This window comes from Panthera onca, chromosome E3, assembly GCF_046562875.1.
Source record: "Panthera onca isolate mPanOnc1 chromosome E3, mPanOnc1 haplotype 2, whole genome shotgun sequence".
Classification (NCBI taxonomy): domain Eukaryota; kingdom Metazoa; phylum Chordata; class Mammalia; order Carnivora; family Felidae; genus Panthera; species Panthera onca.
In genome coordinates, this window is record NC_138354.1 from 2452040 (window position 1) to 2479787 (window position 27748).

Sequence of the window (27748 nt, forward strand, 5' to 3'; positions counted from 1 at the left end):
TACTTCCTCGGACGCCCTGCACCCCAGCTAGTCTCTCGCACAAACGGGCATTTAACATTCACGAAGTGACCGATTTCCGGGGCATAAGCGCCGGCTGTCTTTTCCTTGTTTCAGCTTCCTCCCTTCAGCGGGGAAGACCTTTCTGTCCGCCGCGTGCTGAGGGTTTTCGCCACGACAGCCTGCTGACGGGATCACACGCCCTTCGTTTGCACCCGGCTCGTTCTGCTGCGCCTGCAGTTTGGAACCGAGCGCCCATCTGTCTTGGCCTCTCCATCAGTCACAGACTAGAAGTCTACAGTCTACGTCCCTCCAATCTGTGACCTGCGGGGACAGAGCTATCTGGTCACAAACCACCCCAGCCGGGTGAGCTGCAGAAAAGCCAGCTGGTCCTACACTCTGTCGGGAAGAAGGACTCTTTCATTCGCTGGCGTTCCCGAATGTGGCATCAGTGTGACGGCGGCCATCTCTTCTCGCAATGTGCCCCCCCCCCCCCCCCCGCTCCAGCCCGGAGGACTTTCTGCATCACCAAGGACAGCCCGTTCTAGCCGGTGGTGCACGGGAATTCGGTTCAGTCTGGAATCCTAATTCTTTGAAAACTGATAACCCACACCAGCCAGCATCTTCCGGACTTACGCGGAGGGCTTCACTCCCTCGTTGTGAAAGGTCACCAGCTGACCTTCAGGGGACGCGCTCCTGGACGAAGCGGGGCACGACGCCTCCGTGCCTCTTGTGCTGTGGGCACTCGTTCGACAGCAGAGGAGGAGACGGAGTGACTCAGTAACACAACCCACCACAGACGGCAGGGGCGGAGGCGGGCAGAGTCTGACGCTCGCGGTCGCACAGCAAGGCTGGAAAGAGACCCTCGGCAAACTCGTATCACGCTGGGGGCTCCAGTCACCTCACCTAGGATTACGCTAGACCAAGCTCACGGTCCCGGGAGAAAAGGGACAGTCGGGACGCTGAGGGGAAGCCGCAGGACGCGTCAGCGGGCGTTAGTTTCAAGCGCGACGGGAGCACAACAGGGGCCGCGTCTGACCACACTTGGCACGCCGCTCGCTCAGGAAGGGCCCTGGGGCAAAGCACCGCGTCCCGATCCTTCTGGGACCGATGACCCAGTTTGTGGGGGTTCCAGATGCCTGAGTTAGTCCATTCCCCTCCTTCTCGTAATGTCACCACTTACCGCAGACCTTTGGGGAAGGATAAAGCACGGTGCCCGCATCCGGCACCCCCGATGGCACACTTATTACAACAACCCGCGGTCCACGCCAGGCTGGGCGGGCACAGGAGTGAAATTCACACGGGTCAGATTTTCTGTCCTGGAGCATTCTGCCAAGAGATGGCCGGCGGGGGCGGGGGTGGGGGGGGGGATGGTTAGTTAAAATGTGTTCACTGGGCATCCGCTAGGTCAGGAGCAGAGTAAGTCTGTACGTCCAATTAAACGCCAGGCTTCTGGGAGGGAGACAGAGAAGGAGGAAAGGACTCAGGAAGGGTCTCTTTACTCCTAATTAAGTGCAAAATAAACAGCTTCCCCACGGAATGGGGCCCCTTCTCCCCACCGCCCCTGCAGCCCCACATTTCAATGAGCTCTGTGTTACTCGGGTCCCCTATTACTTGAGAGAATCGAGAGCTGGCTGTAATTAATTGTGATAATGTGCTCAGGAGCAGAGCCAGCAGCAGCCTGGGGAGGCTGGCCAGAGATGCTGGTTTCCCCAACATGCCCTCCGCGGGGCTGCACGGACGGCGGGGCGGGCCAGGGCGGTGGGCCGAGACCCCCGTCGCAGGTTGCTTCTGCTGGGTGCTGCATCGAGAAGCCCAGCAAGGTCCCCTCTCCCACCTCCCTGCGCCCCGCTCCCCTTCCCAGTCCCGGCAGCCGTGAGCCCTCGAAGCCAGTGACTCTTAAAATGAAGACATTTGTACGTGCGACGGAATACTATTCAGCCACGAGACGGAACGGGGCGCTGATCCGTGCTACAACATGGACAGACCTTGCAAACGTCACACAGGGTGGAAGAAACCAGACTCGAAAGGCCACGAGCGGCAGGATACCTTCAAATGCCCAGAGGAGGGAAGCCCACAGAGAGACAGCAGGTGGGTGGCGGCCAGGGGCTGGGGGCCGGCAGACACGGAGGGGCGGCCGCTGATGTATACGGGGCTTTATTGTCGGGGCAAGGGACGTGCTTCGGAACTGGGTGGGGGTGGCGGCTGCACAGCCCCGTGAGCATGCTAAACACCAGTGAATTGTTCACTTTAAGGTGGGGGGTGAACATTACGTGAATTTCACTTCCCTCAACCAAATCTGATCAAACAGATAAAAAGCTCCAATTTCTGGAACACGTGAGCTGCTGGTCCCGAACCAACACTAACCCCAGCCCTGACACAGCCTGGCCGGGAAGGTACCATCAACCCAGATGGAGACATGAGAGGGGCCCCACGGGCGAGGCAGGTGCACGCGCCCCTCACTGCTGCCCCGGGGGGGGGGGTGGGTCAGTCAACCCTGGGCTCGGGGAAGCGCGGAAATCAGGAGTGACGTCTGCGGGCTGCGCGTCCAGGAAAAGGCACAAGGGAGGCGGACGCAGCAAAAGGAGGCGGGGTATGAGGTCTGAAGCGAGGACACGGGCTGAGAAAAAGGCACAGGAACTCAGAGTTTTATTTAGTGCCCGCAGGTGCACGGCGAGGGAAGGGAAGAGAAATGAAGCAAGACACAGCCGAGCAGGGAGGGGGTGGGCGGGGGCGGGAAAGGGAAAGCGGGGTCTGGTCTGGGAGGGCTGCTTCCGTGTTAGTGTCCCTGGGTCAGTCCCCGGGGGGGGGGGGGCGCGGGGGCTCCTGAGGCCGTGGCAAGGAGCACGTGAACTTGAGTGATTTCCCGTAGGTCAGCTCACCTGTTTTCAAGCCGCCAGGCAGCTTGAAACGTGGAAACACCGAGACTCACATTTTCCACGTTATCTGAGCACCAGAAGGGGGGCGGGGATGAGACTGTTACCAAACATCTCCGGACACTCCGATTTTGCTGCTGAGGAGAGAGTCCCGTCCTGTGTCTCTCCTTCTTACTGATCTGTTACGTAAGAGTGTCTTTAAATGAGCCTGTTGGGGTTGGGGGCGGGGGGGGGGGGGGGGGGTGTCCAGGCCCTGGTGCACACGAGCCCCTGGTCTTCTGATGGCCTGTGCTCCCTACGCGGTGCAATGGAAACGCTTTCCGAGAGCAGCAGGCCCGGGAATGTGGGGATGTCTACGCCCAGAGATCATCTCTCGCTTCTCGCCATGAAAGCAAAAGCTCATAAAATCAGATGCCAGGCAGGAGACTTTTTTTTTTTTTTTTTTTCCTTTGGCTCGTGTCAAAGGGCTGGAATCACCGATCATTACGTAAGGCACCCTGTCCAAACTGCACCCAGACACTGTAGATCGGTGCGGACTTGAGGCTTGGGAGCAAGTGTCGGCAGCAGTGGGTGGGGGATGGGCTCTGTGCCTGCGGGTGGGGAGCTCTGCAAAGCCAGGCTCGAAGGCCGCCCGCCGGGCGCTACCCAGCCGTGTCTAGGCCAGGCCGGCCTTCGTGGGACCCGCTCCACCGAGGGATGCTCTCCGCTGTGTGACCGGAGACACCCGCGACCTTACATGGTCTCTCATTTTAAAGGATGCCCCTGAGACCTGGCGGACTTCTTCGAACCCGTGATGTCAGCGTGACCTCCTGGAAGCAGAGGACAGCTTCTCATAAGCCCAAGCCACCCGAGGCCTGCAGTTTCGACCCTGCAGGGCTTATCGGGTTCCTGAAGTGCTTCAGGAGGAAATGAGGAAGTGTCTCTGAGACCTCCAGGAGATGCGGGGGGGCGGGGGGGGGGGGGCTTTCCCTCGGGCCCTGTTCCTTCTGCTCCTTGAAAAGCCATTCACAGTGCACTCTGCCTTTTCTCCCTGGGGTTCTGGTCAAAGTCTCCCGCTGGGCTCCGGGCTCCAGGGTCTCCGTCTGTCCACATGCCTGTGGGCAGGGGCCGGGCCTTGGGTCAGCTGTGGGACCGTGAGCACCAGGCTCCTTTCTTTGCACACGGAATCTTAAACCTCGGAAGGATCGTCTGCAGGGTACCCCGGGGAGGGCTGCGGGGCTGTGAGCCTCACATAAAGGCAAGAGCCCGACCTTCCGGGGCAGACGCCGCAGACAATTCCAGCGGGGGGCCTCGGGCACCTCACTGCCCCCAACAAGAGCACATTCTGTGCTCTCACGCCCACTCCTCCACGCTGGGCACTGTCCTCCATCAGAAGAAAGTTTGAGCAGCCAGCACATAAAAATGCGAGCGTTCTGGTCCAAGTCAATCACCAGGCACTGACGGAGGGGCCTTCTCTGGGCTCAGTTCCACGCTCTATGCGATCAAAGTGACAGCATAAACTAGTCGCCCCGGCACCGGCTGTTTGAGAGTCGACCGTGTTGTTTAAGAAATTAAGAAATGAAAGGGAGCATGCGTGGAGCCATTAGACACACGGTGTGGACGAAGCAAGGGGGTAGGGTGGGGGGCGCGGGGCTTACGGCACCCCCCCCCCCCCCAGCCGGCCCCACACGGCTCCCGCTGGGGCTTTGCTGGCTCAGCACACACGTGTCTCGGAGCTAAAGGACCTGCCGGTTGGAGAATATACTCACGTGTTTGCAACCAGCTCTGTCCTGGGTCTGCCTGGGGTCCCTCCGTGGTCCCCTCAGACTCCCTCTCCTCCAGCGCGCTGCCTGCCAGGCCCCCAGAACATGCTGATGCTGCAAGGAACCGTGGCCTCTCCCGGAAGCCCACACAACACCCCACTGGGAGGCCGCCTCTATTTTTAGGGGCAGAGGTGGGGGGTGGGGGCGCTGCCATACTTCCCTTTTTATTTTTGTTCTGAGCAGAGTCTGTGGGTGAGTTTCTACGGGGGGGGGGGGAGGCTGAGACACTCGCCAAGGGGACCGTGCTCTCTCTGGCAGACAGGGTCGCGTCTGCCTCTGGGGCGCAGGGGGGAGGGGGTGCAGGAGGGGAGGGAGGATCGGGCAGGAGCCTGGCGTCAGTCCTGCTCTCTCCTCCTGCTGTGCCCGACCTCGCCCAGGAGACCACGGTCCCCTGACTACGAACTGCACCGAGGGGGAAGGCCGCAGGCGGGAAGCGTGGGGCCTAGAATGTTCCAGGGAAGACGTTCCACAAGCCTCACACCCAGCTGCCCCGAACCTAACACACTGCTACTCTTTTCTGCTTGACACAGGCCAGCATCCACGATGGGGCACTGACCCAGCTCCTCCCTGAGCACCCGTGTCTCCTCTGCCCTCTCACCCCGCGGTGAGCTCCGATCACCCCATTCCCCTGGGGGAGCAGAGGGCCGTGTCCTCTCGGGAAATAGGGGAACGGAAGCTGTGGGCGGATGGATCCAGGTGATGTATGCACACGCCTGGGAGGTCAGCCCCGCCCCTTCCTAGAAGCTGCAACGTCCCCCACCCCCACCCCGGTCCCTCCACAGCTGGACACCAGTGTCTCCACCTGGGCGCCACGGTCCGACTCCACTGCGGCCTGATTCCTGTGTCCCCGCCTGTACCGGTGGCCGGAGAACTTACGGTCCCCTCTCCTTTCCTAAACTACTGCGGTAGCATCAGTGAGCCGCGTGCATCCAAGGACACCGTTCAAGGAGTTGGGGAAAGAAGACACCCTATGACCCACGGAGAAGCGGAGCGTGGCCAGCACCCCAGAGGTTCCTTCACGGCCCTTTCCGTGCCGTGCACCCACGCCAGTGGCCACCAGGACTGTGATTTCTGTGACAGAAAACTGAAGGAGCAGAGCACGCGCTGTTCGGGGCCTGACTTGCTGCCTCAGTACCTCGGGGCGCTGGCTGTGCATGTCACTGGCTGGTCCCGTGTGGTGCACGTCACTGGCTGGTCCCGGTGACAGAGCGTCGTCGCTGATGCGCGTCCCACAGTTTATCCCTTCACCTGTTGGTGGGCATTGCGGGTGGATTCCCAGGCTCCCCTGTTGGGACATTCTTGGACAAATCTTCGCGTGGACAGGTGCCGTCACCTCTTTGGGAGAAGCGCCAAGGCTCAGGGCTGCTGGGTCACGTGGTCGGTGTTCACCCAGCTCCCTACGCGACCGCTGCCCTGTTTTCCGAGTCCCACTCCTCTGCACCCGCATCGGCCTTCTGCTCATGCAGGGGTGACACGGTCCCTTCGCGGGGCCCCGGCTCCTGCTTCTCCCTCTCTCTGAAGCTGTCATCCGCTGATGCCCCCCGCGGTGTGCTGGGCTGCACAGGGCCCCCCCTCTTCAGAATGCGACCGTATCTGGAAACGGGGGGTCTGCAGATGTACGGAAGCGGAGGTCTCCCTGGATTAGGGCGGGGCTTGAGTCAGTGACACACACAGAGACACAAGGGAAGACGGCCACGTGACTATGGAAGCAGAGGTGGGGGAGGTGGCCACGGGCCGTGGAACTTGGGGGCCACGAGACCTGCAAGAGTCGGGGGGATCCTTTCCTGGAGTCTCTGGAGGAAGGGGGCCCTGCCTTGTTCCCACCGTGATTTCAGACCGCTGGCCCCTAGGACTGCGAGAATATGTCTCTTTTCTTTCGAGCGAACCTGTTCATGGTAGTTTGCGAGGCCTGTGGTATTTTGTTACGGCAGCTTACGTGAAGCGAACGGCCCGCAACACGTCTCCTAGCCAAACTCCTATCGGGCCTCCAAGCCCTCCGTCACCAGCGCCTCCTCCCACGGGAAGCTCTCCCTGACTGCCCACCCCTCACGGGCTCTCCTCCTGGGCGCCTCCGGACAGGACCCAGCAGGGCGGTGGGCAGGACTCCGCAGCCAGGCTACCACGGGGCCACGTGGCGACTGGGCGGGACGGGACCCTGATTCGGCGAGAGGCTGGCAGGGAGACGGAGGTCGAAAAGCTGGGTCTGGGGAGAGCTGGATGAGCAGACTTCACGGGAGCAAGAGGGGGCCGCGAAGTCCCTGTGGGCTGCACCCTGGGGACTTCTTGCCCAAACTGAAGGGCTGGAGGGGGAGGGGGAGGGGGAGGGGGAGGGGCAGGGGGCTGCCGGCAGGGCTCAGCCTTCAGGAGCCAGGGGTGACCGCCCCTCAGAACTGACCACCGGCCCCCGTCTTCTCTTTGTGCTCCCATCCTCCACAGCCAAGCAGAAGCCTAAGGTCAGGGGGCCACAGACCGGCTCGGGTCAGCGTCTGGTGCGGCTGGCGGGACTGCAGGGCATCCCCCGAGGCCTCAGTCTCTCCAGTCACATGGGGATGACGGGAGTGCTGCCTCACGGGGTGTGAGGATGAAGTGATGCTTGGAAGACAGGAGCCCAGCATGTGCACGTGGCCGGCCATCGGGGTTGGCCCCGCCGTGCTCCGCCCGGAGCGACAGCCTCCTTCCTGAGGACATTAAGGGTTCTGGCATCTCGCGGTCACGCTCCTACGTTCCAGGTGCTGACGGCCTAACTGGTGGCTTGAGCTGAAAAGAGGAGGAAGGAGGGGACGCGTGTCTCCTCTCTGGGCGGGGGGCGGTCTGCAGGAGAGCCCCTCAGGGACAGCCAGATCCTTGTCCTCCCTCGTCCTTTGGTTCTGGAAGCGGTGCCCTACGTGAGCACCACGGCAGGGAAGCCTTCCTTGATGGCACACCTTCAACTCCCCAGCGGTCCCGTGTGGGCGCCGCCGTGACCGCCAGGAAGCCGAGGCTCAGAGAAGTCGGGGGACTTGCCTGAGGTCACACCGTGTCTCAGTCCGCAAAACACCTCCGGCCGGACGGCTTAGACAACTGGTGTGCATTTCTTTCTGTCCTGCAGCCTGGGAAGTCTGAGCTCAAGGTGCCAGCAGATCCCATGTCCGGTGAGAGATCTCCTCCGGGCCCGTGGATGGCCGCCCTTCCGTGGTGTCCTCACGTGGGCTGTCCTTGGTGTGTGCTCACAACGAGAGAGCCCTGCCTCGTCCTCTTCCTACGAGACCCCTAATCCCATCACGAGGCCCTGCCCTCACGACTTCATCCAACCCTAATTTCCTCCCAAAGGCTCTGCCTCCAATACCCGCCCCCCACCCCAGGGGCTTAGGGCTTTCACACCTGAATTGGTGGGGGGGGGGGGGGGGAGGGGGAGGGGGTCGCAGAGTGCAGCCCACAGCACGCGGGCAGCGGCAGGAAGGGTTAATGGCCCAGCTCCGCGTGGGATAGAAGGCGGGCTCGTGTGTGTCCCTCGCAGGGCCAGGCCCGCCCTCCACCTGCCCCGCCACGGGCATCACATCAACTGAGTGACGGCTTCCGACTCCGGAGCAAATCAGTGGAAAGGAAGCCCCCTCGCGGGTGGTCGCAGCACAAGGTAACGGGTTTCCGAGGGGTCTCTGGTGCCGCTTGGGCCACCCACACTGTTGTTTCACAGTCTGTGAATGGACGTGCTGAGGCAGAATGAAGTGCTCATGGGAGGAAAGCTAGTCACGGACGGAAGGCCCAGCGCCTGCCACGTGGGGACTCGGCTGGGCCCTTGGTGTGCACTCTCTCAGGCTGCTCTCAGGCGCCCCGGGGGATAGGTCGCCTTACCCCCCACGCTGCAGAAGAGGGTGTGGACGGCAGGGCCCAGACCCCATGGGGCGGTGGGGGGGAGGGAGGCTCGGGGACCCATCCGGGTCTCCTTGACTTCCGCACACTGGACTTTCCAACACTCCACGTGTCCCTTCCTCCCCGGAGAAACGGCTCCTTCCGAGCGGAGATAAACCCACCAGAACCGAGCTGAGGGAAACCACCCCTTTATGAGAAAGGGCGTCCGAGCAGGCTGCAGGGTAGAGCCCGATGCCCCTGACGTCCTTCCACCCCCAGGATGCTCAGAGCCTCCCCGCCGGAGACACCAGAACGCAGTGGGCATGAGTTTTTCCCAACCTGGATGAGGACATGCCCACTGGGCTCACTAGGGGCACGGCACAAGGGGTGCGGGCATCACAGGGTGGAAGGAGCTGAGGTCTCACGGCCAGTCGCTAAGTGACACGCGAAAGGAAGTAGGATCCGAGAGCTTCCTGCCCACACACCCCGTGAGGCTGGAGTCTGAGCTGCAAAGAGCGATTTTTCTAGTATGGCAAGAACACACACACACACACACACACACACCCACACACACACCCCCCATCCCGCTCTGCAACAAAAACAGCCTCGCGGGGGCTCGGTGACCCCGGACCCAAAACACACCCACACTGGACGGGGGGCCCGGCATCCCAGCCACACCCAGAGGCCCGGGTCTGCCCCGCCAAGGCCCCGAAACGTGTTCGGGCCCGCCCAAGGACGCAGGATTCAACCTCTTCCCCTGTGTTATCTGTTCTATTTATCTCCGCCTTGAAGCCGTACATCTAAACAGCGCGGGCCCTTGACTGCTGAGTCAGCGCCAGAGCTAAAACTCATAAAATCCTATTTCAAAAAGGTCCAATGATTTTATTTTCCGACCGTAAATATGAAATTTAATTAGCAGCTTGCTGCTAATGAAGTCGCCATGGAAGCCGGCCTGAGGACACAGAGCAGAAGAGAACGCCCACAGTACACAGAGCCTGCGGCCCTGTTAACTCTTGCCTCGCCCCCTGCCCTTGGCCGGGTCCCCTGAGGCCTGGAGAGCCATCGACAGCCTCTGACCTGGAAGGACAGGAGGCCGCTGGCTCAGAGAACGGGAAGTGGGTCAGATGTCCCCTCTGGGCTGGTGGGAAGTCCTGGGCTCTCTGGCCTGGCTCATCTCCACAGCAGGAGGGAGGGCCTGGAAAGAAGCTGGAAACATCAGTGCTTAGAAAGAGCCCCGTTACTCTGCATCACGGGACATCAGCGGCAGAACAGCGTGGGGGTATTCGCACTTGACCGAACACTAGAAGCCCCACTCCTCGCTCCTCCAACCACCCCGGGGCCTCGGTTTATCTTTTGTAAAATGGGAATCTATAAATAATCTGGAAACAGTTTATCTAGGCATAATGCCCACGGCGGGTGGAATTTTAGCGATGATTAAATGTATTTCTAAAGAAAATGCCTGGGATATAGCCAGCGCTTGGGGAATGGGAGCCTGCGTTATCACCATCCTTGTACGAGTTCGTTAGTTAAATCCAAAGTCCAGAACTCACTACGCTCCGAGCTGCTGTTGAGAAGAAATGGAGTATTTCAAGCGCCATCCAAGAAGCTGAAGTTAAAACACAAAAAACTCGGTCCACAGGTCGGTGCTGAAGTCACGTGAACATCAGCCAAAATGTGTCGTGCGTCACCTTGTCTAAAATCCAGGTGTGCACGTGCCACGCGAGGATATGTCCTTCCCACGTGCAGAGGTCATGGCCACGCACGTGCCCACGCACGGACTTCCCAAACACGAATACCTGTTAGACGTGAGCCACGCTCCCTCCGGACGGAATCTACAGCACGCAACTTCAGACTTAGTTTGCAGTCAAGGCACACAATATCACACTCCAGAAAAAAGTTTATGGCAGAAGGTAATAGAGTTTTCAGGGTTGTTTTCTTTCTTGCCTTTTTTTTTTTTTAAACTGAAGCGTATTGCCATTCTGCTGGCATTTGAGTTCTTGAATAAGTAGGAATAGTGCATGTTTCAGCGCCCTGTGGCTCTGCGGGGAGTTCCCCTAGGGTCACGGCGGAGATTTCTGGGATGCTGGAGCCCGAACCCCCTCAAGCGTAACCGTCAGCCCCAACAGGTGCAGCCGGCTTTAGGGATTAAATGTCGCAGGCGCGCTATGCTGTGTCTACCCAATCCCCTCGTCCCCATTTACCGCGTTTAGCACCGTGGTCTCCTCTCCACCACAAGCATCGGGTGATCTCCCCCGTGAGGAACCGTCCGGGCTCCTGGGCTGAAATCCCTCAGAGATCAATGCCGCCCGGGCGCCCACGGCATCGGCACCACCTGGAGCTGGTCGGACCTGCAGCTCTCCAGACCTCTTCTTCAACGTTCTGACTCAGAGCCTGCGTTTTAATGAGCTCCCTGGGTGACACACAAACACACACCGGCCGGTGCCCTTCTAACCCGGCACTCACCGTCTGCAGAGATGCCGTGTGCCTATTCACTCCCCTTCGGAGTCTTCTGGAATGTTTGTTTGACACTGTGCTGGTCTCTCCTGGCTCACGCCCTGCCTGGCCTCTGATGGAGCTTCTGACTTTGCATTCTGGCTCAAAGCATTCAAGTTTCTTATGGGCGGCTGGGTGCCAAGGAGGACCACGTCTTCACACTTTATCCCTCCGTGGCCCTCGCTTTGCCGTGGCCTTGCTGTCGGCCCTAGACGCTCGTGCATGTGACATGACACGTTGGTGGCACACACTGACTTCATTCCTGACCAACAGCATCACTGGACTCAACGTCTAAAGCTTGGGGATCTGGGCTCGGCTACCCACTGCCTACCTCTTCTTCCCCCAGCCACCTTCCAATGAGTCTTGTAAGAACGGTGTTTCCTTGTAGCTAGTCCCGCAAAGCGAAGGAAGGATTCTTTTGCAAAGTACGGATTCGGCCCCACAGCTATTGCTTATAAAATTCTAACATTTCCTACAACAAGACTTGGGGGGCGTACTTGAAGTCTTATTTGTGGACAGGGTGCCCCATGACTGCTCCTTACAATAAATCCTAAATCGCTGCCCATCTTTCATTAATCCCTTCTCATCTGGCTTCGGCGCATTCAGATCAGTCATCAGGTACGTGGAAAGTGACACGTTACACATGGCAGCGAAAATGTTAAACAGTTACAAGGTGTGAGGAGATGTTTGCAACTGTTTGTAGACATTGGAACAGGTGGCTCAGGATGACCCTAATGGAAGATCAACTCGGGAGCTAAACCTCACGACTGCTCTGGCTTTTTGCCTGGACGCACCTTACGCAGCGTGGACGGCAGGTTGGAGCTCAGAGCACGGCAGCTGCACCAGAGCGGGGGGAGGCAGACATGAGAGTTCAGGGCTGTTGAGGTCTGCAATCTGAGAGGACAGAGGCCGAGGGGAACTACACAGGGCGTGGCTAGATACTAAACTGCGCTCACGCAGGCAGGACCCCGCGAGCTGGGCAGAGAGCAGCTGCCGCGGGACTGTGACCTGAGAAGGTGCAGATGGCACACAGGGCTGAGATGCTGGAGTTTAAACTAGCCACACTGGAGAGACTTCACTGAGTTAGGGACCCAGAAAGTGTGTATCTTAGGAACAGGCCTACTCTAACTTCAGAATAAAGGCGACGCCAGAGGCACCTTACCAAACTTAACAATAAATTTCAAAAGGATCAGGCCTATTCATACATAAATTGTTTGCCAGGCCATAGCTTATCACAAATTACAGACAATCAGACCCAGAAACTTGGTATCCACGAGGACCAGAATTCAAGAAAAAATTTTACCAGACATGTGCGTAAGCTGACCGATTTGCCTCATACCCACAAGTGGAAAAAAACCAGTCAATGGAAACAGATCCAGAAATTACGGTCTGCACATCAAGACCTTAAAGCAGCTATTATTCACAGGCCAAAGATTTAAAGAAAACATGGACATAATGATAAAACAGATTATGAAACAAGAAATAAATGAAAATTCTAGATGTTAAAAATTAGAATATAGAAGTTATAAATTCAGATAGGCGGGTTTAACAACCACTTGGACCCTGCAGAATATACAGTAAACTTGAAAACAGGGCAACAGAAACTCTACACCTGAGGCAAAGAGGGGAAGAAAAGGCTGAAAATGCTGAAGAGAGAATGAAAAAACTTGCTATGGGATCATAGCAAGTGATCTAACATTATGTAATCGGAATCCCAGAAGGAGAAGAGAAAGAGAAATTGTAGAATAGAAACTATGTTTTTAAATGTTTCCATATTCAGGGCACCTGGGTGGCTCAGCAGACTCAGCGTCTGACTCTTGGTTTCCACCCACGCAGGTCATGATCTCTTAGTTTGTGGGTTCAGGCCCTGCATCAGGCTCCGTGCTGACAGTGCAGGGCCTGTCGGGATTCTGTCTCTCTCCCTTTCTCTCTGCCCCTCCCCTGCTTGCATTGCCTTCTCTCTCTCTGTCTCTCTCTCAAAATAAATAAATAAACTGTAAAAATAAAAGAAAATGTTTCCATATCTGATGAAAAATATCAACCTACGGGTTCAAGAAACCCAGTGAACTCGAAACAAAATGAACACAAAACTGTACATAGTCATATCTCAAACAAATTGCTAAAAATTGAATATAAAGAGAACAACGTTAAAAAAACAAGGAAGATACATTCTACACCATGCAATACTGGTAAGAATTACTGTTCATTCCTCATGGGAAACAATGTGGAGAAGAAACCAGAACCGTATCTTTAAAGACTTAAAACAAAAATAACAATCCATTGTGCCCCTTATAACACATGTAGAAAATACAGACCAATAACATCACAAGGATGAGAGGGGGTTAAATGCAAGCATGTCTTTACACTAGATGCCAAGCGACAGAAATACGAGGTAGGTTGTGGTGAGCTACAGATGCGTTTTATAAACCATAGAGCAACTGCACATTCCCAGGAATAAAACAAAAGAAGTAGGCTAACAAGTCAACAGAGGAGATAAAATAGAATACCAAACAAGACTAACTTGATGAATCTTCTTTGATTAATCCAGTGAAAGGCAGAAAAGGAGGAAAAATGAAACACAGAATGGACGCATCCTAACGACAACACTCAGATGATAAATGTAAATGAACTAAACACTTCAGCTAAAAGGCAGAGATCATCCGGATGAATTAAAAAATAAAAGCCAACTATAAGCTGTGTGTAAGAGACACACGTTAAATATAAAGACACAAATAAGATAAAGGTAAAAACTTGGAAACGTTATTCATAAAAACTGGAATGGCTCTACTGGCATTGCAAAAATAGCCTTCAGGGGAAGGAATATCACCAGAGACAAACAGGGACGTTTTGTAATGATGATGGAGTCTCTTCATCCAGAAGCTATGACGGTCCTAAACGTGTACGCATCTTACGGCAGAGGTTCAAAACACACGAGGCAAAAAATGGACAGAACTGGAGGGAGGATTAGAGAAATCTACAACTGTAGTTGGAGATTTCAACACTCCTCTCGGTTATTTTTAGGACAAGCAGACACAAATCAAGGATACAGAAGACTGGAACAACACTATCAACCCACTTGACCTAAAGGACATTTACAAGACATGACAGCTGACAAGTTGTAGGACACCTGCAGAATATATATGCTTTTCAAGCGTGCATAAAACATGCACCGAGACCTTCGGCTGGTCCATAAGACAAGTCTCAATAACTTTAATAGATTTAAAATTATGTAAAATATCTTTTCTGGCAAAAAGGAATTAAATCAGAAGTTCATAACTAAAAATCCCCAGATATCTGGAAATTAAATGACACGGTCCTAAATAACCCACTGCTCAAAGAAGTGAAAGGGGAATTTTGAAAATATTTGAACTAAATAGAAATAAAAACACAGTATCAAAAATTGGTGGCCTATGGCTACAGCAAGGCTTAGAGGAAATTTATAAATTTAAAGGCTTATATTAGAAAAGAAGAATGATTTAAAATTAATGACCTAAATTTCGACATTACGAAGCCAGAAAAGTCGAAGTAAGTAGAGGGACGGAGACAATAAAAATGAATAGAAAACAATTAAAAGGGAAAATATAACAGCAATATGGAAAAATCAGTAAAATAAATTCTTTGAAAAGATTAACAAAATTGATAAGACTCTAGCTAGACTGAGTAAGGAAAAAAGAAAACAAAATAATCAGTATCAGGAATCAGAGACGGTATGTAATTAAGAGATCTACCAGGCACTGAGAGGATATTATGGGAATATTATGGAAAACTTTACGCCCACACATTCTACGCATAGATGATAAGGACGAAAATTATGCAAAACACACAAATTCCCAAAAGTGACGTAAGAAGAGACAGTTTGAGTTAGCCTATATATTAAAGATTTTGAAGTCATTATTGGAAAGTCTCCCACAAAGACAGCTCTAGATTCCTATGGCTTCACTGAATTCTACCAAACACTTTAGACAGAAATAACACCAATTTTATATAAACTCTTTCATAAAACAGAGAGAGAAGTAATATTATTCCCCATCTCATTTTATGTGCCCCAAATTATGCTGACCATAATGAAGACAGTGCAAAACCAAATGAAGACATTACAGGAAAAGACAATGAAACAAAACAAAACAGTATCCTTCATGAATATAGATGCAAAAATTCTGACTGTAATTTTTGCACAAAATTTCAGAAATATATACAAAGGATAACACATCATGATCAAGTGGGGTTGATGCTGGGAATGTAAGGTCGGTTCAACATTCAAGAAAATCAACCAATGTAATTCATCCTATTAAGAGACTAAAGAGGAGAAAAGCCGTATGATTATCTCAACACATGCAGAAATCATCTGGCAAAATTCAACACTCATTCATATTAAAAACCCTCCACAAACTAGCATAGAAGGAACTGCCCTCAACCTGGTAATAGCTAGCATCATACTTCATGACAAAAGGTGAAATGCTTTCCCTCTAACGTTGGGAACAAAACAAGGATATTCCCATGAACCGCTTCTATTCAGTAGTATACTGGGGGTTTCTAGATGGTGCAATAAGGCAAGAAAAATAAAGGAAATGAAGATTAAAAAGGAAGAGGCAACCTGCCATTATTTGCACACATCATGATTGTGTACAGACAAAATACAAAGGAATCTATAAAAAACCTACTAGAGTCAATATCAATAATAAGTACTTATAATTACAAATTTAGCAAGGACACAGGATGCAAGGTCAGTATACAATAATAAAAAAAAAAAACCCTAATATCAAAAAGTCTAAAATACTGCAGATTTAAATACAATAAATGACACAATGTCCGCACTGAAAAACTACAAAGCATTGCTGTAAAATAAAATAAACCCTAAACCAAATGGAGAGGTATGTATCATGGTCACAGATAGGAAGATTCTTCAATGTGGTTGAGATGTTAAGGTGTCTGTTAGGTGGAAATTTACCTATGACTTCAATACATTTCAATCAAATACCAAAAAGCTTTTTGGTATGGCATGAACTAACTAATTCCAATGTTTATATAGGAAGGCCAGGAACAATTTTGGGAAAAAAAAAAAAAGAATGAAATTGGAGGAACATGATATAAATTAATATATATTAATTATATATATTTATCTATTATGCATACGTTCTCTATTACATTATTGTATGATATGTAGTTATATTATAACATATATTTATATATAGATAAAATTTCAAGACTTACTGTCAAACTATAATCAACAAGACAGTGTGTTTTGTTGTATAAAGACAGGCAAAAAAATCAACGAAAGACAACAGTGGGTCCAAAAAAGATCTACAGCTACATTGCCAGTTAATTTTTGACCAAGACAGCAAAGTAATTCAAAGGTGGTGGGAAAGTCTTTTCAGCGATTGTTGCTGGGGCAGCTGGATATCCACATGCAAAATGATAATCCTCCTAGCCGGACACTAACATTAACTCAAGACAGACCACCGATCCAAACCTAAAATCCCAAACTGGGATGTTTGTAGAAGAAAATATAAGAACGCCTTGAAGCGGGCCCAGATTTCCTGGACAAAATCCAGAAAGCACTGACCACAAAACTGAAGAAAGAAAAAAAAAAAACAATCAATAACCTTCATCGAAAGAAAAACAAAACCAAAACCTTGAAAACCCGCCCATTAAAAACACTAGTAGGAAAATGAACGGGGAATCCGTGGACTTGGAGGAAACTGTTGCCATATATAGGCCCCCAGATGAAGGACTGGTACCCGGAACATGTGAAGAAAAGAAGCCCTCAAACCAAAACTAAACAGTAACGGGCCAAAGAGTAGACGGAAGGCCTGGGCACCCATTTCAAAAAGGAACACATACAGCTAAACACATGAGAAAGCGCTCACGATGGCTTGTCAGCAGGCGACTGCAAATTCAAAGAGCACGAGGGAACACCGCACGTCCAGTAGAACGGCCAAAATACAGATGCGAATACGCCGTATGTGGGGAAGGTGCGGGAAACGAGAACTCATACCCAGCTGGCGGGCTGCCAAAGAGCTTCTGCTTTGGAAGGCGGTCTAGCAGCTCTTGCAAAATTAAACATGCCCTCGTCCTCTGACCCAGCACAGACCTAGGGTCCTAGGACTCTCGGTATTTACTCAAGCGGCGGAAAACACGTCTGCACAAAGACGGGCGCGTGAAATGTTTAGTACGCCTTTGCTCGTGACAGCAGAAAACTGGAAGCAGCCCAAATGCCTGTCAACAGGACGATGGATAAACCATCTGTAGTTAAGAAAAAGGAATACAAAGGATCAAACGCACGGCATGGGCAAATCTCAAAAACGTGCGGAGCGAAGGGAGCCAGACGTGAAGAATTACGTGCCGTAGGATTCTCGCGAGGTGAAGTTCTCACGCAGGCAAGGCCATCCGACACAGCAGAAGTGGGAGCAGTGGCTACTTCTGCTGGGAAAGGTAGGCACTGAAGGGGAAGCACACGAGGGCACTTGCTGGCTGGGGTTTGGAAAGGGTTTATATTTTGATGGGGTATGGGTTACCTTTTGTTTTCTTTTTTTAGTGTTTATTTATTTTTGAGGGAGAGAGAATGGGCACGAGCGGGGGAAGGGCAGAGACAGAGAGAGAGAGAGAGACACAGAGAGAGGGAGAATCCCACGCGGGCTCCACGCTGTCAGCACAGAGCCCGACGCAGGGCTCCAACTCACAAACTGTGAGACCGTGACCTGAGCCGAAGTCGGACGCTCAACCGACTGAGCCACCCGGGCGCCCCTGGAGGACAGTACTGAACCCACTATGGTGTGCCCTCTGGTCCCCAGAATTCATATCCATCCTGCTTGCAAAACACATTCGCCCACACCAGCACCCCGCTGAGTGTTGAACCGTCTCCAGAAGCCCCCCGTTAACATGCACACGTCACCTGGGACGAGAGGCTGTACCCGGCAATTCTCTTCTGGGTTGGTCCCGGTGGAAAGCTATAACTGACCTTGAAAGGCTCAGGGATCCCGGTCCCGGGCAGAGAAGAGACAAGTGAGGCAAGTTTCATTCAACACAGGTGAGATGGCAGGGAACAGCCCGTATCGGGGTCTGGGATGGGCAGGCCCAGGCCACAGATGTGCAGCAAATGCATACTTTTCTGCATTAAGATTCAAAAGAGCAACATGGGGGCTCATTCAGGCCACCATCCCATCGGACGCAGAGGGCACTTCCTGAGGGTCTTGGGAGGAAGTTTCTGGCAGCCATCCTGGATTGGTATCTGACCCCCTGGGAGGCACGACTAACATCTGTGGGGCCCTGAGAACCTGGGAACACGCCCTGACACTTGCTAACTCCACAGGAAGGTGGGGGGTATGTGCCCGGGGGAAGGTCGCATCCACAGGGAGAGCCAGAGGTCAAGTCAAGGCTATTTGAGCAGGGTAGACAATTGAGCCCGGGCTGGGGCCACTCCCTGCAGGTTTAGGAGCTGGCTCTCAGTAAACCCGTCCCTGACACACCCTACCAGCCCCCCTCCCCTTTCTCCAGGCCAGAGGAACCCGTCCTACCACCAAATGCTCCCAGGCCTTATGCCTCCTTCATCTTGTACCATCAAAGTCGGCTCTCAGAGCGGAAACAGACTGCCACCTTCTCACAGCGCCCCTGGGATACAGATATTCCTGGTCACGATTGATCATGAATTCCCCACCCAGGGTAACCCCGCGGGGCGGCTGAGCCCCATTCACACACGAGCACAGACCCTCCGACACCAAGGTTCCGGCTGCCGGCTCCGTAATGTTTCAGCTCCTTCACCAACACCTGTTTTGGGAGAGCAGACATCGCTATTCCTAACAGGGATTTCAAACATCGGGGATCTGACTGCATGTGTGTGTCGGGGGCGGGGAGAGCTGTTCTGCAAACGGGGGCCTCAAAACCACAGCGCTGTTTATATGTGAGAAAAACACGGTTAGAGGGTTGGGCTGCAGTGGGTTCTACGCGTGGTGCCTTTGCCGGACGGAAGCTTGGAGGTCTGCAAGAAGGTCTTTTTTTTTTTTTTAATTTTTTAAAATTCTTTTTTATTTATTCTTTGAAGGAGAGATAGAGAGAGAGAGAGACAGCATGAGCAGGAGAGGTGCAGAGAGAGAGGGAGACAGAATCTGAAGCAGGCTCCAGGCTCCGAGCTTTTAGCACAGAGCCCGACGCGGGCCTCGAACCCACAAACCGTGAGATCATGACCTGAGCCAAAGTCGGACGCTCAACCGAGGAGCCACCCGGGCGCCCCTGCAGGAACGTCTTAAGGAGCCTCACCAGAAACGCCCATTCTCTTTTGGTAACTGTATGGGCTGCGGCTGGCCAAGGTACCAGCAGGAACGGTTTCCCGTGAGACCCTCTTCCTGGCTTGCAGACGGCCGGCCACCACCTCAGTGTGTTCGCGCACAGCCTCCCCGCTGTGTGTCCGCATCCCTGGTGTCTCCTCCTCTTATACGAGGAGACTCAGCCCATGGGGTCAGAGCCCCACTTTTGTGATCTCGTGTAACCTTAATTAGCTCCTTACAGGACCGTCTGCAAATACAGTCACAAGGGGGCTCGGGCCGTGGACGTGGGCAGAGGGGACACAATTCAGCCCAACACAGTAATTAAGCACGCCACTTTTCTGTCTTCACAGGACGTGTGAACCAAATTTGTTACACAGAGGGGACTTTGCCGGTGACAGGCGCATGAAGAGTCCTAGCAACACCGCCATCGCTCAACATTTCGCGGGACCTTTCCAGCTGCTCCCAGCGACATTTTATAAGCCATGGTCCCGAAGCTTGAACGACACACCCAAAGGGGAAGGATTCCAGTCCTTTTGTGTGTGGTGACACTGTCACTGGAGAAGCTGGGGCCCACACAGCAGCCCTGCCCGAGAACTTGGGTTCCCCACGTCCTTGCATCTGCCCACGCTGGTCCCTGTGCCTACAATGCAGATTCTCAAGGCAGGAGGTCAGAGGCACAGCCTGAGAATCTGCATGTTTAATGGGGTGCTGGCCCGCAGGTCGCATCTTGAGTGGTAAGGCCTTTTGTCCCTTTGTCGGTCACCAGCAGCAGCCATCAGCCACGGGAGTAAACCTGTAAAGGCTGCCTCTCACGTAATCCTTGGGACATCCGCGTGAGGAAGATTTTGGGATCACGTGCACTTGACCGAGACCCGGCATCTGGAGACAGCAGGTAACTTGTCCAAGGTCACTGGCAGTGAGCGATATGGCCAGGATTTGAACCCAGGTCAGGTAACATGCTCATTGCCCTGCCACCTCCCTTTAAACACCAGGTGATGTGAGATTAACCTGGGTTTTTTTTTGGTTTAATCTCTCCCCTTCCTGCCTTCAGCAAGCCAGCTGGGATGAAAATCTATCACAGAAGGACAGAAAGGGGGACACGGGAACACATCAAGAATAGCAAAACAGAGTTAACAAAGACAGAGGTGACTTTTTCAGGTGTCCTATCACCGGCCGTGATTAATTTACAGCTTTTTACATGCTAATGTTTTCCTGCCTTCTGCCAGTAATAAATAACCAATATGCTTTAATACCTCGTTATTATTCATCCCTTTCAGATATTTGGATTTTGATTCTTCACTGCCGCTCAATCACATTGAATTTCTTTAACCAGGACAGCTCCATTAAGAGTCCCCTCCAAGGACATCCTGGCGGGGCGGTGACAATAATGGATAATGGGTGACGAGAGAGAGAGTGGGGAGCTGCCACACGAAATATTAGCAGCCGTGGGGAAAGAGGGGGAATCCGTCATGAAAAACACCACCAAACTACATTTACGTAACGCTGGGGTTGTGACCCAGGCCAGTAAAACCAGGAGACGAACAGTCACGGCTGATGCGCCATTTGTAACGTGCCTTCCTCTGCTGGTTCCTCCAGCGGGGACGTGGACCCGCTTCACCACCTTCCTGACGCGGAGGGCTCCCCTCGCGCACCGGCCTGGGCCGAGATGCCCCGCCAACCCGACCCGTGTACTGCAGGAAGCTACTTGGAGCTCTCTCCCTCTTCACCCCCTCAACGTGTTTGTCAAGCAACGAAGAAGGCCAAGCCTACGAGCCAAAGCTGGTTAGAAGGGCCATTTCTTTCTGCAACTTGTCCTTTCTCCCAGGACTCCAGAACTCTCTGGCTCGCCCTCCATTCCGCACATGACAACTCCCGTTCTCTCGGGCCGGTTGAGGACTGGACAGCACGAACTCCATTCTGCGGCCGCTCCAAGAGCGTGGGCATCACACCCACGGTCTCAGGCACCTTGACCGTGAACGGTCACCCGGGCCTTCAGCGGCCACTGTTCTGCCTTCTCAGGCCTGCCCACGCCCTCCAGGGCAGGATCCCCGGGGATGTTTCCAGCACAAGGAACCCTTCCCCACGGGGCAGCGCTTCTTAACTTTCTCGAATCCATTTGGTGTCTGGGACCACCTCCAGGATGATGTTTTTTTGACACGCACGACATAACATACAGAGGATTACAAAGCGAAACCATTATGTGAAAATATCAAATATTTTAAAGATTATGATCTTCTAATATGTGTGCTTCCTTATTAACGCATCCAGTAAGATCTAGCACTGGGGTATAACACCTCCCTTGATTTTGAAACAGGGACATGCAAATAATACTTCGAGGTACCTATAATACCCGTGACGGGACACGAAAATATTTGCGATTTCTGTTGGTGACAACATTAAAAATGCCGCCGATACCGCTGTGGCTTGTCTCCTGAACTCAGAATTAAAGTAAATGCTGACCTTTCATTAGAGTTGATGAAAATAAAGATGTAATTTCTTCCAGTTGCATTCATGGGCTCTCAAACTCCATCCACGGATCCCAGGGTGGGGGCCGCGCTGGGCTCCCAGTGAAGCAGGCTGCCCCGGGGGCACGCCCTCCTGTTTCCTTGTGAGCAGGTGCAGGACCCCCAAGGCAAGGGACCCCGTCTGTCTTATTTGCAACAGCAACATGAACACGAGGCCTGGCAAAGCGCCTGGAAGATCTGCGGCTGCAGGAGAGATTCCTGGTGGACGAGCAGCGTGGGGACAACCTTGCTCCGCATCTGTGCGTGGCATTTCGGGATGGCTCCTCGAGAAAAGCGGGGAGCCCGGGGTGTTCACGTGTGCCTCTGTGCGGATTCGCTCAGCCAACACCGTACAGATTTATTTATTCTCGTTGCGCTCTACATATCATAAAACCTACCACTTCGAGGGTACGATTCAAGGCGTTTTGGTACACGCACAAGGTTGTGTAACCATACCATCCAGTTCCAGAATGCAGTCATCGCCCCTAGGCAGAAGCCCTGTCCCCGTCAGCTGTCCCTCCCCATCCCGCCCCTCTCCCCCGCAGCCCCTGCCAACCACTGCTCTGCTCTGTCCCCATGGAGTCCCACTTTGGACGCGTCACGTACGTGGAATCCTACGCTCTGTGGCCTTTTGTGTCTGGCTTCCGTCATTCAGCAGAATGTCTTGGAGGTACACCCACGCAGAAGCGTGCCCCAGTACTGGGTTCCTTTCGTGGCTGCGTGTAGTGCACTGTGTGGACAGACCACGTTTTGGGTGTCCATTCATCTGTTGATAGACGTCTGGATTGTTAACAGATGCTTATCTGGCACCAGCATGTGCCAAATCTAACTCAAGGCAAGCAGGGACTCTGCCCCCAACTGGGTCCGAACAGCAGGCCCCGAGGCCAGACCCTAGGGTTGGGATCCCTCAGTTTCCCCACCTGAGGTCATGGGGAGGCTTTAGAAAGTGAATGCACGTGAAAGACTTAGAATGTTGGAGAAGAGAGCCGAGAAATGACATCAACCACACCGTGCGATCAATGCCAGGAAAGGGGCCGGCAGGTGTGGACGCAACAGGGGTGCTCACAGAGTCAGGGCACTTGGACAACGCACTCGGGGAAGGCCTGTGTCAGTCTTCATTCGAGGCCCAGACGATGAGTCGGAACCAACTGAAGGAAGCAGCAGGGGGCAGGGATCCGGGCAGAGAGAACGGCAAACACAGGCAGACAGAGGAAAGAGGCCTGCAGGGGTCAGGACCATGCCGTCCAGGAGGAAGGGCACGTCGGCCAGGGCTGTGGATATCATCTCAAATTTTCTAGCAGCCACGTTAAAGAGGGCCAAAAGAAAGGGGTAAAAATAATTCCAATAACATATTGTATTTCACCTAACGTATCTGAAGTGTGAACATTTTGGCACGTGATCCATATAAAAATCGTGGATGGGACAGTCTGCGTTCTTTGTTTTTTTTTCATTCTAAGAACTGGAAACCCGAAGTGTTTTTACATGTATGGCACGCCCCCGGTGGGACGCCGTGTTCCAGTGCCCGATGGCCGTGCTGGGGAGTGGCCACCGTCCCGGGCACTGCAGAGAGGGCCTGTCGGGATGAACAGGGCCCAAGTGTGTTGGGACCACGGGGTCAGGAGCACGACGTGACGTGGTCTGCGTCTTAGGCAGATTTAGGAGGCTGCTCTGTGAGGACAGACTCTGGGGAGACAAGGGGGGGCAGGGGCAGGGGTGATGGTGACCCTGGACACCGGATGCTGAACGCGGATGGAAGGGCCTGCTGCCCATCTCACCTCCTAACTCCTGGAGTGAGTTAAAGACCCCCATTAAGGTACCAGATGGCATGTGCAACGCAAGCCCTGACTGTGGTTGCCGCCCCGAATGCCTCTTGCTCGCAGGACCACGTCTGTTTCACTCACCCCGCGGCCCTAGTGCGGGGCCCGGAGCTCAGCAGGCAGGTGGCTGGCAGAGCCCTGGCTGGTCCCGGGCCCCACCGTCACTTGGAGGCCGTGCGCGTTGCAGCGGACTGCACAAGTCCCCCTGGGTGGTCTATTCTCCCGCCCAGTTAGTCATCACAGCCTGGCCTAATATTGACAACGGATCTCCGCCCGGGGGGCCTCTCATAACCTTAGCCTACTGTCGCGTCGGCTCAGTGAGGTGTTTTGGCCAAGAACCCAAAGTCAAAAAGGGCGTGGGAACAGATGCCTCCACCTACAATGGGCCCAGAAAGTGCTGGAAGCATCTCTTCCCCGATCCCCCGACTCGCGTCTTCCCCACCTGTGGTCACTGGGGGAAGGGACCACATCCAAGGACTGCGACGCGTTCCAGGCCAGGGCATCGGAGCCGCCTGCAGGTTACTATGGAGATGAGATGTCGGGTCCCCACGGGAGCTCCCAGGCGAAGGAGCTGAGGGGTCACAGGGCCCAGGTCCAGCTCCAGACGGGCTGCAGGAGACGCGAGAAGAGGAGAAGCACGTGGGTCAATTGCCGGGCGTGCATACGACCGAGGGCGGCATCGTGGGGCGTTCACAGTAACCCACAGCCAAACTCTGGAGAGTTACCTCTGTAGGAGCAGAGGCCCTCACTATATAGCACCAAGCCGGGCTGGCAGAGAGGTCAGCAGCTCCCCGAAGCTCGCAGCCCGCGGGAAGCCCCAGCACGCCTTTCCGGGGAAGCACGCCCGCCCGCGATTCTCAACCCGTCTGCAGCAACGGCACGCCTTAACGTGCCTGGCACTTGCCAGATCTCTCCGGGCAGGGAAGTCTGACCACAGAGAGGCAGGAGAAATCCCTTGAAAGAGACCAAGAACCTGGCCGCACTGAAATAGGGTCACCCTGGTCACCCCCCTCTTGGGATGTGGGGCTCAGTTTGGCAAGTGAGAGGAACCGCGTTCCCCTTCACCCTGGGTCGTCTGGATCCCGGGCCTCTGACTCCTAAGGCAGAACGCTCACTTGTCTTTGTTATTATTGTAAGAGCCTGGCTCTGCCGCTCGTTGGTTGAGAGAGCCGGGGAAGTGATGCAAACTCTACAAGCCTCAACTGCTTCGCCTGTAAAATGGGGAGGAGGGTGCTGTAGAAACTCTACAGGGTTGCCGCAGGGAGGGAGCAGGAGCTGAGTCCGGGGCCTGACATGCGGAAGCTCAATTAGTATTTCCAATGAACTGCACAGAACTCTGGCCCGGGAGACCAAAGTAACGATGGAGACATGCTGACTCTGTCCGTACACACTTGTGAGTGTGATCCCTGTGTTCACGGAGCTTACAGACGAGTGGGTGACATTGGCATGAAATAAATAAGCATACGAATACACCTATACTAAAACACTGTGATAAGAGATCTGAAGGCAGTGAACTGAGTTAGAGAGAGTAAAGACCGAGGTATCTGCCCAATGAACAAGTTCAGAATGACAGTAAAGAATGATAGGTTTCTAGGGTCAGAATTTCCCTCAAAGTGTGTTTAGCGCACACACACACACACAAAAAGGTGAGGAGTGGGGTGTGTGGTATGGTCGAAATTGGCTGCAAGCCTGGGATACCGCAGGACTTCTCAGAGCCTTAGCTTGCACATCTCCCCAAGGGAAGAGTGCAGGCAGCCTTTCCCAACCTGTTTGACCGTGGAACCCTTGCTTTATAGAGCAACTCCCAGGGCTGGTGTTCTCTGGCGCCCACTTTGAGGAGCACCATGTCAGCTAGACGTTCACCCACACAGAGAAGCATGAGGAACTCACGTCCACTCCAGGGATGGGTCTGTTCTGAACACAGGGAAGGCTATGCCTTCCCCGGGACAGCGCAGGTAGAAGGCACGTGGTCGATTCCTGCTCTCAGATAAGAACTCCCCGCTTCTGTTACGATGGACAAGCCTGGTGGATGGGATCACTTCACATTCCATTACGTCTGGCTGGTGGCTACCGATGAGGTGTGGGAAGGGCCCGGGCATTCCGGCAACCCAGTTCAACTCATCCTTTAGCGGGGGTGACCTCCGCTAGGGGTCGCCTCGTTTATTTTACCTCGATTCCCGTCAGGTGGAATTTGAGAAGCTGGCGTCTTCTGAGCCTCCTCCAAACAGCGGAAAGGGTGGTGCCCCACCTGATGAGGGAGCAGGTGCACCACAGAGGGTCTGGGCTTGGAGTCGGTCGGATAAACTCCACCGTGGCCAGCTGGGTGACGCATACAAGGCGTTTCCTCATCTATAAAGTGAAAATCGCGGGGCGCCTGGGTGGCTCAGTCACTTAAGCGTCTGACTCTTGGTTTTGGCTCCGGGCACGATCTCAGTTTGTGGGTTCGAGCCCCGCATCGGGCTGTGCTCTGATGGTGCGGAGCCTGCTTGGGATTTCCCTCTCCCTCTCTCTCTGCTTTTCCCCTGCTTGTGCTCTCTCTCTCAAAAATAAATAGACATTAAAAAATAAAAGTCAAAATCGCAACATCTCTTCAACATCTGTAGTGAATTAGTATTTGTAGCGTTGAACACGATGCCTTCCGCGTCAGAAGGAGCGTGTGCATAACTATACGGCCCCCCCAGGAAATGATATGAATGCCCTCCCCCAAGAAGCTCTGACTCCAGCTCAGGAGACAGACCAGTAGATCAGAGCAACCAGGAAACAGTAAGACAATACAGGCTAATCTGCTAGGACTACACCCAGGACATCCCGTTTGTAGCTTCCGACTAATTTCCTACGATAACCTTGCGGATCAAATGATGGAATCGGATTGAGTGTTTTTCCTGACAAGCTGGTGAACAGCCTCACCTAAAGAGCGCCGACAACGGCTCATCTTTACAAACGCTTGCTGAATAAATAAACAAACCTTGGGCAAGGTCTCAAGTGGTACAAAACCAAAGAGCTCGTCTCTGGGTGCTGCTGTGCTCGACGCTTGCTGGCGGTGATGTGAGGGAAGATGCGAAGGAGAACCTTGTCAGGTCTGCGGGTCACATGAAGTTGGGAGACATAGTTAACATGATGAATGCACTCATCAATATTCAGGAAGACTTGACAGACAAGAACATAGGGCCCAAACCGCAAGATGGAATTCAACAGAAATAAACGTAAAGTGCTGGCTTTCGCCTTGAAAAAGTGTAGAAGGACAGGACAGAGGAAACTCGGCACAGCAGAGGCCTGTGCAAAAAAACGAAAACCAAAAACGCACCGTCTGTGTGCGCACCGTGGGCTTTCGATTCGCCAAATGTTGACAAGGACCCGATAACGTAACGTAGATACTTAAAATAGAATGTAAGATGGTAGGAAGAAGGCAAATTCTAATGTTTGTTTGTTTTTGACAGAGAGAGACAGAGCAGGAGCGGGGGAGGGGCAGAGAGAGAGACAGACACAGAATCCGAAGCAGGCTCCAGGCTCTGAGGTGTCAGCACAGAGCCCGACGCGGGGCTCGAACTCACGAACCGCGAGATCATGACCTGAGCCGAAGTCGGACGCTCAACCGACTGAGCCCCCCAGGCGCCCCGGCAAATTCTGTATGCGATGTGTTTTCTCTCTTCCTTCCTGCCCCCAACCCGTGGATGAGAAACTGCGAGGACTCTTGATAACTAGGAGACAGAGAGAAAACCCAAGTCCAAGTGGCCAATTCCATGCTTGGAAGTACCGGGCACAGGAGTGGCCCTACGGGTGACAGGTTAGAGCTCTGCCAGGACAGCCACAGCTCAGCAAATCCTACCCTGCCACCCATGACCAGGCGGCAAATCCCGGAAGGGTCTTTCCGCACGTGGGAGGCTGGTGGCCAGAGAGGCAGGGCAGCACTGGGGGTGAGGGATGGGGGCGGGGGTGCAGGCAAGATCCAGCACAACACGAGACCTCCAAGCCAAGAAAAGAATTCCTGAAGCACCTTTCCTCACAACACGCCTGGGATCATTTCTCTCACAGGAAGGCTGCAGGTAACGGACAGGTTACAGATAATACCCAATGTAGACACAGTCCCCTCCCTGGAAACACCGGACGTTTGCGGGACACCGACACCACCGAAGAGCAACGACCAAGTGCGACACACAAAACCCCCCCCCG

General features: G+C 53.7%; 1 protein-coding gene across 9 annotated transcripts in view; it reads right to left on the minus strand.

The window, feature by feature from the left end:
• CARD11 (caspase recruitment domain family member 11) overlaps positions 1 to 27748 on the minus strand; it is a 139859-nt gene that overhangs the window by 55059 nt on the left and 57052 nt on the right. The window contains exon 1 of one of the 9 annotated variants that reach the window (XM_078440021.2): positions 4622 to 4751. The exons of 7 other annotated variants lie outside the window; for them this stretch is intronic. The gene's annotated coding sequence lies outside the window, so the exon portion shown is untranslated. Of the gene's footprint in view, positions 1 to 2879; positions 3061 to 4621; positions 4752 to 27748 lie in introns of those variants that run through there. One more of the 9 variants, XM_078440025.2, reaches the window with a different exon arrangement.